Source organism: Zeus faber (assembly GCF_960531495.2).
Source record: "Zeus faber genome assembly, chromosome: 7".
Taxonomy (NCBI): Eukaryota; Metazoa; Chordata; class Actinopteri; order Zeiformes; family Zeidae; genus Zeus; species Zeus faber.
Window position 1 is genome coordinate 27,454,827 of NC_137203.1, and position 18,206 is coordinate 27,473,032.

Genomic DNA, 18,206 nt, shown 5'->3' on the forward strand with positions numbered 1-18,206 from the left:
AATGGAATAAGCTTGATTAACTGTACTGGACTTTGGAGTGAGTACAGATGGAGTCGCAATGATGACAAACAGACAGGTTGTTACGCCTCCTGGGGGGGAGGGGACACAGGGGTCCTTGGGGGCAAAATTGTTATAACCACTGGCTATATTATAGCCTTCAAAATCCATGATGCATTTTCTTTTCCAGAATGGCAAGATCACAGTACAGTGTTTCTTCTGTAATTGTTTTGTATGAGTGGTGGCAGAGGGTCATTTTTTTCGTAGGGTTTAGTACTACAACCTTCAATATATGAACACTTGATTATGATGTAGGCACTACTTATAATTGCGTATGCATTTGGGTTTACGATTGTGTTTTCTGAGGGGGAGAACATTTTATATAAATGTTTCTAGAATTTCAAGATATTATGAGTGTTGACTAATCAATCTCTTATTTACGGCAAATGTCATACCTTCAAAAGGTCTTCCTTTAAGGCATCATACAGGGCTTCACAGGTCTCCATTGCTATCTGGCTGATAGGAGTTCCGCCATGCTGGAAGCTCATAGACCTGAACCACGCGCCTATAGAGGAGAACAATGTCTGAAATGACACTTTTTATTTAAAACAATCATAATGTTTTGAAACAGATTCTCTTCACCAGGAGCAAGGAATCATAGTGTGACTGACAGCCGCTCTCATCCTAATTTTAGTGTCCCTCTTGCAAATGAGTCGCTCCACCTTCCAAAGTAGGGAACTAAAATCTTCCACATCCATCCTGACAAGAATCCCCTTCTGTCATTGTCCTCTGGCAGCGGTTCTCAAACTATGGAAACCCCTATGAGACACTGCAGTATGCCTTCAGGATCTGTGGACCTGTTTGAAGCACACAAACGCTTGGAGCTGCACTGAGCGTCCCTGTAACCATAGCAACTCTTTCTCCCACTCCTCTCCCCGACAGCAGCTTCTGCGCTGTCTCTCTGTGCAGCATGCATGGGAATAAATGTCAATATGATGGATATGTATATATTTCAATTCACAAGCTTCAATTGATCAAAATGTGGGACATTCCTTTTGGTTGTGAGGCAATTACAGTCCCGCACAAATCTGGATTTGGTCGCCATAAGCACAAACGAACAAAAACTTTTTTCCAGCGATATGGACAATGATGGGGTGGAAGGTTACATAACAGCTCATGAATTACAAAGTGAAATATATCAAAAACGATAGTGGCACAAATTAGTATTTTAACAGCACAAATCAGCACAAACGCCAATAATTGTATTCAAATTATAATCACGTGGGATGCCAACTCCACTGAGCTGTCAAGCCAAAGAGTACCCCTGTCCTATAGAATACGGAAATCAAAGAGCATTTTGGCACTATTTGGAAACTCAATGTGTGTATTTTACCCAAGATTACTTCAGTGACTTTTGGTAAAGGGAGAGCTTAGGCCATATAGGCAGTCACCTAGGGCGCTAATCCTCCATGGGGGCACCGAGCGAAAAAGAGGGAATAAAAATGACAGAAAATAAAATTATGGAAGAAATTGTGCCGTTGGGTGGTGTTACTAGACTCAGTGAGGGCGACCCAGACGATAGTTCTCTTGGGAGCCAAAGCCCGGTTCTATTCCCTGCCAAGTGGCCCACAACCCTGGGGGCTGAGGTGTCCAGAGTCCAGTGTCCTGGAAATTACAACCAGGGGATGGGTGTGACCCTTTTATAGAACCTTCCTCTTTATCTTGCTATTCCTTCACATTACAAACAGCAAGAAGTGAACACCTCCGCATCCCTCTCCCTCACTCTTCTCTGTCCGCGTCCTCCCTGCACTGAACAACCCGGAACCCGCCCTCTCTTCACCTCGGCCAATTTATTTTGGACACCTCGCCCCAATAAGATTAACTGATACAAATACACATGAGGCACAACACAACCCACCGATTAACCCCCCCCCCACACACACACACACACAGCAACAGCCTGACAATACCAATACTAAAATACAGACCAAAAAAAAAAAAACGGTGTCCTGTCCTGGATCTAGGTAATTGGGGACCCAGGATGAGAGTGGCTGCATACCTGTTGCTCGTTGGTTGGTCTAACAAGGAACAGGTAAAACCCCCATCACCACACACTCAGGAGAGGAGCCCTGTCATGACGCATGTTCATCTGCTCCTGGGCTGATTCCAACTAGCACACTCTACAATAAACTGGTGTGTACAACACCAGTGGTAGGCTCTCAAAATTAAAAATGGATAATAAACAAGGTAAAAAATGTAATGTTGTTGCTTAACGCGAGGGAAGCTTGATTTGTTTATAAAACGTATTTGGTTGGCTCGGTATTTCGTGATTTACTTGCATAACAATTCACCAGAATGCAAGAGTAAAGGTCTCTGAAACTAAATTTCTTTCTGGGTGATGATCCTCAGACTCCCTGACTACTAATGTTTTGTCAATGGGGTCGAGTTGAATCGAGGTGAGGTGGCAGCATCGGGGGCCAGGTTGGGTGGAGTTTTGGAGGTGAGGTATATGTGCATGGGAGGGTGGATGCACCTGTAAGGAGCATTGTGCCGTGTGCATGCTGCGGGGACTAAAGAGGGGCACCTCTAAAAAGCTCACCTAGGGCTCCAAAAAGGCTAGAGTTGGCCCTCTACGACAACCATACAAATCCTTGGTAACCTACTGCTTACAAAGCAAATATGCAAGCGCCTAAAGCAACATTATGTCTTTTTTACCTTTAAAATAACAGCTTCAAAATCATTTTGAAGGTACACTTCCAGGATGGCACCTCATTCATTCCCACCGGCCCCCCTAAATGCCTGTTCTTACACTATGTTATTTATGTGTTCGGGTACGAAACCACAGGAAAAGTGGGGTACGCTTTACGGCACTACGTCACTTGCTTGATGTTTGGCTTCGGTAATTACCGTTTTTTGCGTGTTCAAATTTATTAAAAAAAAACAAAAAAAAAAACAACCAGATTAATTATTAACTTTCTGGGCAAAATATCAGGTAATGATGCCCATAGAAAACATAGCGGCGCTCCACCTCGCCGAGGCACGGCCGAGATGGGCCAGTGACGCGCCGGCACCCGCACCGCAGAACGCGGACCGGCCTTCACTTTCATTGCGGCGCGGGGTTTGTTTCACCCTCTGACGCTCGGGTGCGAGACGATCTGCACTCAGCCCAAGGCCCAAGGAAGTAGGTGAGTTCCATGCAAGGGGCGCTGTAACCAACTGTAGGCGTACATTAAATTTGCGTTTGTAACATAGGTAGTTAATGAAACTCGACCGATAAGGTTTCGATTTGTCCGGTAAAATAAATTATTTTCAGACACCGGGCTGAGTTTTACGACAGTGGCGTAAAAGTGCAATAGTGCTCAGAAACTGTGGGGGCGCCAAATCCTAAATACATAGTGCTGCTTTAAGGTGAGTGAACATGTTACATAGGACCTTAAAATGACCATGCTTATGTGTGCACAAAACGTAATATGACTGTGTGGCTGTAGCGGGGTTTAACTTTAGGGGCTGCGTTCATGTCAGTTTTGACAAAATAAACCTCTCGAATCTTGAATTTTTGATATCCAATGACAAAACTTGCAGCACTAGCATTTTACAGAAGGCTCTGGCAAGGTGACTAGTGACAAATTTAACGACTTATTCAGACCGTCAGGGAAAAGGCGAGAAATATATTCGAATATATTATATTGTAATTCAATCCGATACATCATGCTCCTCAGAGTAATCGCAGTCCACGGCTCTTCTGCCGACAGCGCCGGGGTCGCTCGCTCTCCTCAGTCAGTAGGTGTGGGTGTGGCCAGAGAGCTGCACCAGATGCGCGGTGCATGCCTGCCAGATAGTGTGCCCTACTAGCAGTCACTCATCACCATTTCTTTAAATAATTGTGATTAAGTTTTGTATAAATAAATAGATAACTAAGTATAGTTTTAGAAGGATAGATAAATAGTTGGGTCTCTACAATACATATGCAGTACAGAATAATACTTTCTCTGATTCTTCTCTGATATGTAAATAGTTTGTTTGAGCTTCTCTCTCATTATTTCTCTCATCTCCTGGATTAAGGTGTTCCTATAGTTTGTCAATATGTAAATTGTCTGTTTGATCTTGTAAATATTTAAATACTTTGTTTGATTTGCTCCCTCCCTTTGTAGATTTTCTTTATAAATATAAAATGTCACTGTGGTGAGTTTGTGATTATTTGCCTCAAGATTTTTCTATCTACCTTTTACACGATCAGCCAGAACATTTAACGGTGACAGGTAAAGTAAATTATATTGATCATCTCGTTCCAATGGCACCTGTCAAGAGGTGGGATATATTAGGCTGCAAGTGAACAGTCAGTTCTTGAAGTTGATGTGTTGGAAGCAGTAAAAATGGGCAGGCGTAAATGAGTGGACTTTGACAAGGGCCAAATTGTGATGGCTCAATGACTGGGTCAGAGCATCTCCAAAACGGCAGGTCTTCTGGGGTGTTCCCAGTGTGCGATTGAAAAAGTTGCTAAAACAAATTGCTGAAAAAGTTAATGCTGCTCTAGTAAAAAGTTGTCATAACACACAGTGCATCACGGCTTTCTGCGTATGGAGCTGCGTAGCCACAGACTGGTCAGAGTTCTCATGCTGACCCCTGTCCACCGCCGAAAGCCCCTACAATGGGCACATGGGCGTCAGAACTGGACCATGGAGCGATGGAAGAAGGTGGCCTGGTTGGTAAATCACGTTTTTATTCTACATCATGTGGATGGTCGGGGTTTGGGTCTGATCTGATGGAGCATCTGTTGGATGTGCTGGAACAACAAGCCGGATCCATGGGAGCCCCACCTCACAACTTACAAGACTTAAAGGATCTGCTGCTAACGTCTTGGTGCCAGATACCACAGGACACCTTCAGAGGTCTTGTGGAGTCCATGTCTCGACGGGTCAGAGCTGTTTTGGCGGCACGAGGGAGAGCTACACAATATTAGTGGTGATTTTAATGTTGTGGCTGGTTGGTGTATATGGCTTAAAGTGATCTCTCTTGACACAACCACTAAGCTTCATGTTAATAAGTGTACGATGCCCTCATCAATATTCAAATGGGTGCATGACGTCATCTGGTGACTTGTAGCGACTTTTGGAGCAGTCATAGTTACTTTCATTGAAAAAGAGTCTGCAGCACTGTTTCCATAGAGTTCGGAAGCGCTTATCAAAACGCAACCAGTGGGAGGAAATAAGTAGTTCTCTCTCTCTCTCTCTCTCTCTCTCTCTCTCTTTGACTTTCTGTCTCCATTTGTCTGTTTCCACACACACACACACGCACGCACGCACGCACGCACGCACGCACGCACACACACACACACACACACACACACACACACACACACACACACACACACACTCGCTCTCCAAGCACAAAGCTAGAGCAGGAGCAGCGTTATTAGCATGGCAGGCCCCACCTGCAGCCCCTCCGCACCCTCTCCTCCACTTCCTGTTGACTCACACTGAGCGGGAATCCGTGTCAGGGGAATGGAGGGAGGAGGAACGCTGGTGTAACTATCTTATGGGGGCTCACTCACAGTATGTACTGTGTAACACCAGTTACAGTGTACATACTGTGTAATATGATAGTTAGCACACAGTCATAATTCATATTATCGTTTTGCATTTTTAACCTATACCCATAACAATAATTTATCCTGTGCATAGTATCATATTTGTATATTTGGATATTTTAAATATCTGATGGTTTTCTATCTGTTTACAGTATTTGACATTGAATTATTTCATTTTATTATTGTTCTTTTTTTGTTGTTATTATATTTTATTCTATCATTATTTTTATTCTCCTTTTTTACGCCGGGCTGTTAAGCTTTTTAGTATTTTTTATGCTGATGGTCTGTACTGAAGCGCACCAAACCTCACCAAACCCATTCTGATTCTTCTGATTCATTCTGAGGAAGAGGAGGAGGAGGTGGAGGAGAAGGGGGAGGAGGAGGAGGAGGAAGAGGAAGAGGTGGATGAGGAAGAGAAGCAGGAGGAAGAAGTGGAGGAGGAGGAGGAGGAGGATGACAGTAGTTGTGAGACAGCGGGAATGAGAAGGAGGAGGAGAAAAGGGGGATGGTCTTTGTTTTCTCTGGACCCCCCTTCTTCTCTCTCTCTCTCTCTCTCTCTCTCTCATGGGCGTGGCAGCGGAAACACCTCAAGGTTTCCTTTCCCTCATTTTGGGCCGGTCCCTTGTTCCTGCCGTGCCGTTTGATCCCTACCCCTCATTAGTGTATTTTATTTATTCACCGATGATGAATTTACAGGGTGGATGTACAGTAGAGACGCACACGCGCACGCACTCACACACACTCACACACTCACGCACACACACACACACACACACACACACACAATGAATGGCTGAGTGGATCTGGCGGAGGAGGGGGTGGGGGAGTAAGTGGCTGTGAAGTTAATTAGAACATCCTGTGTCTAGTTCTGTCTCTCTCTCTCTCTCTCTCTCTCTCTCTCTCTCTCTCTCTCTCTCTCTCTCTCTCTCTCCCCCTCCCCGCTTTCACTCTCCCCTCCCCCTCTGCCTGTCTCTATCTTGGAGAGGCTTTGATGTGGCTTAGTGCCTGGAAACTTAATGAAAAATGTATAATAGCCCTGCCGTCTCTCTCTCTCTCTCTAGCTCTCTCTCTCTCTCTCTCTCTCTCTCTCTCTATCTCTCGCCCCCCCTCTCTCCCTCTCTCTCCCTTTTGGGTCAAGCCTCCGTGACATGGCGCTTTCATTCCAGTGCTGGGGCAGGTTGGTTGTTGAAGTCCACCGAGGAGGGCTGTCATACTGGCTGACACTCCTCCTCCTCCTCCTCCTCCTCCTCCTCCTCCTCCTCCTCCCTTCTGACCCTCCCTTGCCTCCCCTTCTTCCTTCCTGCCTTCCCACTCTCCCTTTCTCCCTCCCTGTTGCTTTCTCTCTCTCTGGGCGCTACGCTTTCTGCCAGTCAGCACATGGGCCTGACTGGGAAGAGAGCAGGGCGTTTGATCCTCATCGCTTTTATGGTACCTCACCCTCTCTCTCTCTCTCTCTCTCTCTCTCTCTCTCTCTCTCTCTCTCTCTCTCTCTCTCTCTCTCTCTCTCTCTCTTTGGTGTAAATCCCTCCAAAACACACACACACACACACAATCTTTTCCTTCAACTCAGTTTTCATTTCACTGTCTTCTTTCTCTCTCGAGCTCTTTCTCCTCCGTCGCTTCCTCCACTACTTTTACTTCACTGTTCAACCCTTCCCAGCTCATTTTCCTCCTCCTACTCCCTCACCAGCTCAACCAACAAGTGATGAAAAGTTTGGCTGTTTTTGGAGATTTCCGACTCTTCATTCATTGCGTTAAGTTGGCGTGACGAGTCAGAAGTTTCAGTTCGGCTCAAAAGCGGTTCAGGGCCGTTTGACCTTTTTTTTTTTTTTCGAGATTGGACTCTATTTGAGGATTGCCTGGATCTAGTGGCAGTTACTGAGTCACCAACAACCGACTCTCCTGCCGGAGTGACTTCCGAGTAGTAAAGATTTGATCGCTACAAATGAATCGTTCACGCGTCTTGCGTCACTACGACAAATCCCATCACCAGGAGGAAGAGGACCCCTCACCTCCACCAGCCCTCCTATCACCTCCACCAGCCCTTCACAGCCTCCACTGACCCCCAAACCATTTCCACCAAACCCTTCACCACCTCTACCGACCCCCATACCACCTCCAACAACTCCCTTCATCCCCCTCCACCAAGCCCCATACCACCTCCACCAACCCCTTCATCACACCCATCGACCCCAATAAGCATCTCCGCCAACTCCCTTCATCCACCTCCACCGAACCTACTCATCCCCCTCCTCCAACCCTTCCGCCACCTCTACCCCCCGTCGACCCCCTCACCGGATGTCGCCGCCAAAATCGCTTCTCCTTTCCCCCGGTTGTCTCAGGTGCTTCTTCTCTCCTCTTTTTCTTTTTTTCCCCCTCCGGAATTTTCACCCGCTCATTAACCATCCCTCCATTTCATTTTCCGGGTGCCAACGTGTCACTGTATCTGTCATCTTCCATTCAAATCAGCACATCTCCCCCATACCCCGACCCCCTCTCCCCCCACCCCCCACTACCGCTCCTTCCACAGCTGACAAGATTAGCCGGCTTCTCCTCTCCTCTACATTTCTCAAAAGAGGGAAAGCGTTCTGTATCGGCTGTGTTTCGAGGTGTTTCAGTGCTTCGGGGAGCAGCTGTATCGATTCCCTAAAACATCTCCAACGTGTTCTAAAGCTCCAAGCATTTCATTGGATAATCGACGGTGGAGGCTTCTTTCTAACCTTGACTTTCTCTTTCCCTTCCGCCTCTCGCTTCTCTCCCGTGTGTGGGGAAGTTATATTTGTAAGAGGGTTTGTTTGAAAAGTCCACCGGTCCCATCGCAGATTGTTTCCTTGTTTGTTACGTCGCTTACCCCTGTTGCGTCAAGTGGGAAAGAGACACTCAAACACACACACACACACACACACACACACACACACACACACACACACACACACACACACACACACACACACACACACACACACACACACACACACACACACACACACACACACACAGTCCCAGGGAGTGATGGAGGTCTCTGTGCCCCCGCAGGGTTGACAGGCTGGTCAAAGTCATCAGCGGTGTGTGGTTGCACACCCCCATGTAAAACCCACTACGCCGCTCTGTTTCCATGGACATGTGGGTGTCTCTCAGTGTGCGTGTTATGAGGAAACATATTTGCTGTGTTGTCAGGCGGAAAGAGAAAAACATATCATTTTCGAGGATACTTTATTAAAGTCAGAATGACGTTTTCTCTGTGACATTCTGGATAATTTATTGGCTGCTGGAATTAAATATCAAATGTTCCATCGAGGAGGAAGTACGTTTTTTCCCTCCATCCAATATTGGTTCAGTTTGCGCCAGTAGAATGCACAGAAAAAGGACAACGCTATTTAGTCTGTGTTTGCTTTGTTTTTATTCCTTTTGCTGACCTTTTTGAAAATGCTTACTGACTTTTGTTCTCGCACAGCAGCAGCAGCAGCAGCAGCAGCAGCAGCAGCAGCAGCAGCAGCAGCAGCAGCAGCAGCAGCAGCAGCAGCAGCAGTCACATATAAAACACATGCTAACTGATGCACTGTTAAAAAATAGATGAAACCCAACCTCGTATGCATCACATGAGTAAGGGTTTTACAGTGTATCGGTTTACACTTCCATTGACTTTTTTTCCATGTGTAGTAAACATGAAGATTATTAATCAGAATTTTTATTCTAAGCCATACACCATTATACAGTGTACCAATTAACCAATATGAATATAAATTATTTATTTGTCAGTTGTAATAACCTGTAGAAGCACCTGCCTTCACTCAGCTCGCTCTGAGTGAAGGCAAGAAACCTATTCTGATTCATGTATTTTTCTATTAATGTCAATGGCACGGTATTGTATTGTAGGTATTGAGTCAGAACAGACAATAACAGGGACTTTGTTTGTGCTTGTGATTGTGTGTGTGTGTGTGTGTGTGTGTGTACATTGGCTTGTTTTTGTGTACAAATGTATAATGGGTCCTCGGTGCGTTCGTCGCACCGCCATTAAAATAGTCTGTCCTTGTCGGGTTGCCTGAAAGAATGTGCGGATGATGTGAGCCAGTGCAAACAAATACCTGCGTTCCACATGTGCTGTCTGCTGCCGTTTGCAATTTTCTCTGAAAGTTTGTTGTTTGTTGGTTGTCTGTGGGGGTTGTGTGGGGTTGTTTTTCTTTTGGTTTTTGTTTTTCCACCCCTATGTCAGCGCCTCGCAGACTGTGTTAACCTTTTGAAATGGCACAGGCTGTCCGTTTCCCTGGCAGGAGCGAGGGCAGGAAAAAAGAAAAAGAAAAATGAACGGAGTGTGCCGCCAATAAGGTTGGCTTGGCTTCTCCTCCTCTCTGAGTTATTCTAGTTTTGGTCAATCACTCCGTCCCTGTTTACATGGAACTCAATTTGCAGTAATTGATTCTGCACCCGGCTCACGCTCGCCTTCCCCAAAATTGAGACAAGGCTTCGGAAATTGAGCGCCATCGATTCTCCTGTCGCTCCGCCTGATAGCGAAATGTGCCTCTGTCGTCTAAAGGGACACAACTTAATTAGTTTTAAGATTTGTTCCACTTGGACCCAAATGACGGTTAATGTTTCTTGTGGGACTTGACGCGCAGGCTGTCGCGCTATTTGGGGATGGCTCGCAGCCCAGCAGTGAATGCAAGATGTCTCTCCATTATTTTTTACTCTCGAACGAATTGACTTAGTTGCCGGAAGGCTCCGTTTAAAGAAACCTCTCATTTTATTCTGGCGTACAGCTTAACTAGCTAGCTGTCCTGGGTTTGGGTTTGGGTTTGGAGAGGTGAGGGGGGATAAAGCCCACATGTGTCCTTTCTGCTTTTTCATTTGTTTGATCGTTCATGGATTTACCAGCCAAGACCACCCCCATCCCAAAAACCCCTCCAAAAGCTACCACTGCGGACAGACGACCCCCTGCTGACACGATGACAGATGGGGGCTTGGAGCGAGTTGAGATTTCAAAAACAAGCCTCTGTCACCGTCTTCAGAAAAGACCCACTGGCGTCGAAGGTTTGGGGGGCGGCAAAAAAAGCCTTCTTCCTCTTCTTCTTCTTCTTCTTCTTCTTCTTGATACCATGCCATCTGCCTCTTTTATCCTCCCGCTATTTGTTCGGTCTTGTTCGTTTCTTATTTGCTGTGTTATTTTGTTGCTGTTTTTCCTTGTTATTCTTTTATTTTTCATATCTATCTCTTTCTCTCTGTTTCCCTCTCTGTGCTACCCCTCCCACCCCACCCTCCCCTCCTGCCCCACCCTCGGTCTCCATGTCTTTCTGGACATGGTCCCAATCCCCCGATTGGCTTAGCAGGGGTCTGATAGCGCTCTGACGTCCCTGCTGTCATCTCCTGGCTCTCTGGTTGTGCCGCCCGCCCCCTAATCCCCTGATCGCTAAATATCCACCAAGCACGCCTTACCCATACCTCACCTGGCCCCAGCCTGGTGGTCCTTCTGGAGCTTCCGTTGGACTCTGAGTGGGGCAGGAGGTGTCACACTCTCCAAAAACACACGCTCCGTGGGATACAAATCAGTGCATTTTCTTCCGTGTCCACCAGAAGGAACAAGCTGGTGACATAACGGCATCATAAGCCGTTGACTCAACTCCAAAAATGACCAAATAAAGAATTATGGCGTGGCAGTTCCGCCTGCCACACGCCACCTGAGTGGCATTTTCTCGGCCCTCCGACACAGACACAGGCAGAGATGTTGATCACACCAGTTTATTGTAGAGATTGACAAAATGGAACAATCCAGGAGTCGATGGAACATGTCATGACAGAGGCTCTCATCGTGTGTGTGTGTGGGGATGGGTGATTTACCTGTTGCCCATTGATTGCTCTGATGAGCGACAGAGGTACAGCCACCCTGACCCCGGGCCCAATTACATAGACCCAAGACAGGTGTGGCTGCTTAAACCACACCACCCCCACACCACAAATTCCCCTTAATAAGGCCGTGTGCAAAGTGTCCAAAAGTCATTGACGTTAAAATTGTATACAGGTACTCCTCACTTAAACGACCTACCTGTTAAACAACCGCTCAGACTTAAGACAAGCTCTATGACCAGTTGGTAGTGTGCGCTGCGTACAATACCGCGGCACACGCAGCGCACACTCCGCGTCTCAGTGTCAAGCATCTCATCGCGCATCACTGTTCTCAGTCTCAGTCTTGTTCTCGCAGTCTGTTAGTATTCCCTACACTAGTGCTGCAATGGCCCCGCCCCCTTACCGTGAAATAACACGGGTCCTCGCTTATTGACCAATTTGCTTAAAGACCTGGTTGAAGGAACAGAACTCGTCGTTAAGTGAGGAGTACCTGTATTCATAAATATACCATTTTTGGTGTGATCCTGTATGAGCTTTAAAGTGTATTATATCTAATGCAGGACATCTTGAATTACTAAAAACACATTCACACAGTGAGCTAATACTAAATGTAACTGGAAAAAACAATTGTGCATCTCTCCTCCATAGGTTGACGCTAATGTAAGTTGAATCCCACCCAATCCACCCTCAGTTTGATTTTCAAGTAAAATGTACTGGAAATACAACTGGAAAGTTGAGACAATGTTAGTCCTTCATTATAATTCTTAAAAACATTAAGTGTCTGTCATTGTCATGGCAGTCCATCTGTTGAGCCACTCTGGTTAAGCGACAATGGTTCTTGCTTGTCCGGTCGATTTGTTTAGCGGCCGCACCCCAAACGCTCCTCATCGTCCCCTTCAGTACCGACAAGATAAAAGGTCAAGCTGAAGTGTGGTTCGAGTGAAGTAATGGCTTCCAGTTGTTATCTTGTCGCTTGTAGTTTTAACATTGACAACAAGACAAATTTCACATTAACACTTAATGCATGTCGATAAGTGAGCGACTGAAGTGCAGGGTAAAGGAATTTAGGGTGAACTTTGACAGTCCTGTTTGATCCACAAGGAAGGTACCTAATAACAAAATTGCTCACTATACTATATTATCCATTTTTCCATTGATGGCTGCATAAATCTCTAGTTAGTGATATTTTGGAAGCAATATTTGATTTGGGGCAAAATCTGAGTGAGTGGCACGGTGGCGCAGTGCATTGCACTGCTGCCTCACAGCAAGAAGGTCCTGGGTTCGATTCCCGCCTGGGGCGCTGTTGGCACCGTGCTCCGGTGGGTTATCTCCCAAACAGGAGCCTTTCTGTGTGGAGTTTGCATGTTCTCCCCGTGCTCACATGGGGTTTCCTCCACCTCACGTCAGTAAGGACCCCCACCAAAAACATGCACCCATCATCGTCTGACCAGCGATGGACATTTATCACCTGGTCCCCGGGCGCGTCCACGTACGCTGCCCACTGCTCCTGGCTGTGCCCCCGGAGGAAGGACAAGCCAGGATGGGTCAAATGCAGAGGAGCCATTTCACCGGCCACCATCAAGCATGTGCATGTGTGTGTGTGCAAGCATGTGTTGTGGAGTGTCGTGTGACAATTAAAGACTGTTTCTTCTTTCTTTTCTTAAATCTGAGGTGCTCCCCTCCCTTAACTGCAAGAGCAGGGTCTAAGTACACCGAATCCACTGAGAAAACCATGTAATGTGTCAGCAAATTGGACAGGAACTAAAGCTGGGAGATATTAGCCAAATCAAATATCCCAATATTTTATATTGGGATATTTGATATATGCGAATACCTCACAATCGATTTGAGGAAGACTATTGGTGCTTTCTTATGATATTTACACACAATCATTAGTAACATGGATAGACCAAGCAGGTAGAGGCGTTATAAAAGTCAACAGCTATAAAAGTCTACGACTTAACGGAAACTGCATTACTTTGGGATACTTCACTTCACGATAACCAAAATCCCAGACGATACCTGGTCTCACCGCAAAATTGATATGTTATCGATATAGCGGCCATCCCTAGCAGACAGTCAGCCATTGCAGGCACCTAAATCTAAGTGAAACACAAGGCCTGACCTCTGATCAGTCGGTGTCTGGAGCCCACTTATGAGTCCTTCCTGGGCTATTCATCAAACTGACGTCCGGTGATTGGGAAGTGAACCAAAAAGAGCTGTCTGCCAACTCCCGGTGGGACTGGCATCTCGGAGACAGTGTCTTAGACTCCAGTTTTCTTGTGTGTGTCGTGTCTCTGTCTGTTTGTCTCTTTTTGCCGCTCTATTTCTGTGACAGCGAGGGAAGGCGATAAATACCGTAGTGTCAGATTATCATGCGTGTGTCTGTGCGGGATTTGCGTGTACAACATCCATCACCTCGCCGGCCCATTAGCTTAAGTGCATCTATCATTTATCGGCGTGAGGCCGCTACGGTGGCAGCGGCGGCCCAGCAGAGAGATGCCTCATAGGTTTCCGCGTTATTAATCAGCCGTGTCAACCAACGACAGCCAGTACACACCTCAGCTCATTTTGGCTGGCTGATTAAGAGATCTATGCACGCGCAGAACGGTAACGGCGGACAGAAAATGTGAATTCATTTGTATTTGCACAATGCCGAGACCAAAGATAAATAAAGGTTTTCCTTGGCAGCCCTGTGGGCAAAGATTAGGACCTCGCTGGAGAGAGAGGAATTAGAAAGGAACATCAGTGACCAGCCAGGCTAAAAGGCGCTTGGCATCCTCTCTCCCATTCTCTCCCTGTTTCTGTCTCTCTCTGTCTAGACAAACAGCCATGCCAAAGGGAATCGTCCACTTACTGATGAAAATGTCCGTAAGCTCATGCCAAAATAATTTGATTCGCGTACGATGAAACATTGCCGTTAGCGTCAAACTAGCTTGCATTGCCTACTATGCAAGAGCTTATAGTGTGTAAAAATTGTAAAGATATAAAAAGATAGGTTAAAAATGTGAAGGCTTAAACGTTTGCCCCGTTGGACTCCAATTTAGCATAGTGAGAAGCTGCAACAGAATGGTAAGTTTATCAATAATAAAGCGCTCAGCGAGGTTGTGATATGAACGGTATGGATGACCAACTGGATGGAAATTCAGTATAATCTTCTTGGTGAAGGTCCAGTGGAATTAGAATGGGTTTCCATGTCAGACACCATTCTGCGACTGAAAAGGGATGAGTCAGCCGATGTTCACACTCACAGTCAGGCCTTGAATTAAGATAAAGATTTCACTTCCACATCATAGTAGAGACTCATAAAATCATGGGAAAAGTCCCTGGAGTGGACACCGTCAATCATTGTTATGACCGGTTTCCTCTGTGACGGATGCCAGGGCCCATTTGAAGTGGTCGCCGCGATCATGTCTCTGCAGCTTCTCAAAGGCAGGGCATCACTGGGGGAGGGTGCAGGGCAACCACCCCCGAGTTTGACACTATGGCTCAGCTGTGAGACACAAGCACTTAAAAAACACGGGTCTTTGGCCACCCCGGGATGTGCCCCATCACTGTAGATCTCTTCAGCTCTCCATGACACTCTCCTCAACTGCTGCTCCCTGCATTCCCCCCTTAACTATTTCTCTGTCACTCTCCCTGTGCAAACCACTCCCTCTGTCTGTCTCCTTCTTCCTCCTTCTTTATTCGTGTCGTTTGACAAAATAGTCAGATTGTAAACATGACGAAAATCATTTCAAGGAGTAATCTACCAAACCACCAACCTGATTAAAGGATAGGTTTGCCGTTTTTTCCACCCAGGCCTTATTAAAACGCTGGTTCTTGTCATTTATAACCGTTCACAGCGCAACCTCGCCAAACGCTTCACTATTAAGAAACTTACCACTCTGCTGCAACTTCTTGCTCTGCCGTCCAATGTCGTACAACGAAGGCCGTTTTTCACATCAACGCGTTGATCGCTTTACTACTTTCCCCTGGTGGACCACATTTAAACACCGTGAAAAGTTGCAGCAGAGAGGTAAGTATCTCAACAGCAAAGGCCTGGGAAACCTCCCTCCCACCCTACCATCCTTTAAGCAATAATGTACAGTACACATCAATAGTAGGTGCCACCATTTCTTCCCCCTCGTGTTTGGAACAGGAGCTATCGCGCATGAATCCGGTTGTATCTTCCTCTTATTTCGCGCTAGCGTCCCTTTCGATGTGCCACCCAATTTTCCGTTCCAGAACACAAAACCCTGCTTCTCAAACCCTCTGGGGGTTTTCAGAGGTTCTCCTATGTGATCTTAATCATTTCCTACTGTTCACATCACGCCTGTGCAATCGGTCATGATTTCTCCGCGCCTGTTTTTTCATCGTTTTGGCACGAGAAGAGATCGCAGTCGGCAATCGCGCCTTATCCGGCAGGCCCGGGGGACGGCTTCCGACAAAAGGTGATATTAAATGTTTGTGGAGGCAGCGTTAAATGAAGTAAGAAAAAAAACAGTGCAGAAGTGTGGAAGTTAAGAGCTGTGCTTTTCCCACTCTCAAGTTTTTCGCTTATGGCCCAGTGATCTGCAGCGAGCTCCGGCGACCCGACCTCGTCTCACACCGAGGGCTTAATGGCTTTAAAAGCAAAGAGCGCCAGGCAGAAAAAAAGAAAAAAAAAGACAGACACTACCTGCCTGCCTACCTGCGCAGCAAACGTACTTCTGCTACAGGTGCACAAATGCACACACACACGCACACACACACATGCACACACACGCACAGACAGGTACACACATGCTTGCACACACACGCACGCGCACACACACATGCAAGTTCTCGCAAATGTAGCTTTGTCGCTCTCCCCAGCGACATTATCACCTACCTGCGTCTCTCTCTCTCCTCTTTGTGCCCCTCTCTCTCTCTCTCTCTCTCTGCTCTTTGTGGCTCTCTCTCTCTCTCTCTCTCTCGCTGTCTGTCTCTCTCTCTCTCTCTCTCTCTCTCTCTCTCTCTCTCCCAAACACACATACACACACACACAAATGGCTGTTTAAATCTAAGTCCCAGGTCTATAACTCCCTTCACATCTGCGTGTCCTCTTGTTTTCCAGTCCTGGTGAGCTACTTTGCGTTACGTCTATGTCTATTTCTCTCCCTCTCCATCTATCTGTCTCTCTGCCTCTGCCCCGACTCCCTCCCTTCTTCCTTTTTCTGTCTATTTCTGTATTTCCTGTGCCGCATGACAGTGTCTTTCTTGCTTTCTATTTCTGTCCCACTCTCTCAGTCTCTCTACCTCTTTCCTCCTCTCCTCACCTCCTCGCTGCTCTCCTTTATTCTCTCCCCACCTTTCTCTGTGCCTCTCTCTCTCTCTCTCTCTCTCTCTTTTTTCTCTCCGTTATTCCTACCCTCCTCGTGATCTCCTTCTCAGGGGTCCTGTTCTAATTCAGCATTCATCCTCCAACCTAGTTTTCTACTTTTTCAAATCTTCCTTTCACACTTTTGCCGCTCGTCGCGACATTATCGCTCCCGTGCTGTAGCTGACGCCTCCTCTCACTTCTCCCTCCTTCTCTCCTCTCTTTTCCTCTCCTCTCCTCTTCTCTTGTTTCCTCTCCTCCCATATCCTCTGATCTCCTCCCCTCTCCACTACCTCCATTTCCTCTCAACTCCTCACCTTTCCAATCGCCTCCTCTCCCTTTCTCCTCCCCTCTTCACTCTCATCGCTCTTCTTCTTCTCTACTTCTCTTCCTCTTTCCTCTCCTCCCTTGGCTTGTCTTGTCTTCTCTCCGTCCCCACTTCCCTCTTGACATTTCAAAGGCATGGATGGCCAGAGGGGCAGCTAAGAAAGGCTTTTTGCTGGAAAAAAGTGTTTGGAGATGGGCGCACGCACGACGCACGCACGCACACACACACACACACACACACACGCGCGCTCTTGGTGAGGAGGACAGGGCTCTCATCTGCCTTTTTACTTCTTTTCATATGTGATGACCATCCATGCTTCTGAAAGATACTTGTTACGGATTCTGGTCATTCTGTTTCTGCCATTTGTGATAAAACTAAACTCCAACCAACCGACAAACCAACACTCATCAGTACACTGAATCATCACACTTCAACAAGGGGTCTCATTGTGTTAAATTTCATCACTTTGACATCGTTTTACATTGTTTATATCCCCCAAGGGGGAATAGATAACCCTTTAACCCCCGGAGAGAAATTTAGGCAATACAGGGAAGATAAACTAATTCAAAAGAGATGAAAAATAAAAATGAGTAAGCGGCATATTGGGCTCACTAGTTAGCATAGTGCTTACTTGTAGACATACATATATGCTATTATGATGACATCATGACGGTAATGGCCATGTTGTGAATGCGTCAGCATGAAGGGTCAGAGGTTCAGCATCCAGACACAGAGACAACATGGCTCGCTCCACCAGACAAGGTCGATACAGTTGGCCCATGATGCCCATTCAGACACAGGCTTCCAGAACCAGAGCTGACCACACACACACACACACACACACACACACACACACACACACACACACACACACACACACACACACACACACACACACACACACACACACACACACACATACACATTCAAAAATGCACACATACTAGATACACTAATAGGGTTCCTTGCCAGTGATGGAGGTGGTCACAAAAATATATGTATTTTAATTTTAATCTTTTCATCTTTTAATAATCAAAAATGAGTTATGAATACAGGTGCAGCTGTGGACATGACACCTGTAAGGGCCATTAATGAGCGCTGTCTAACAAAGCTACTTATGTGGGTATGGTATATGA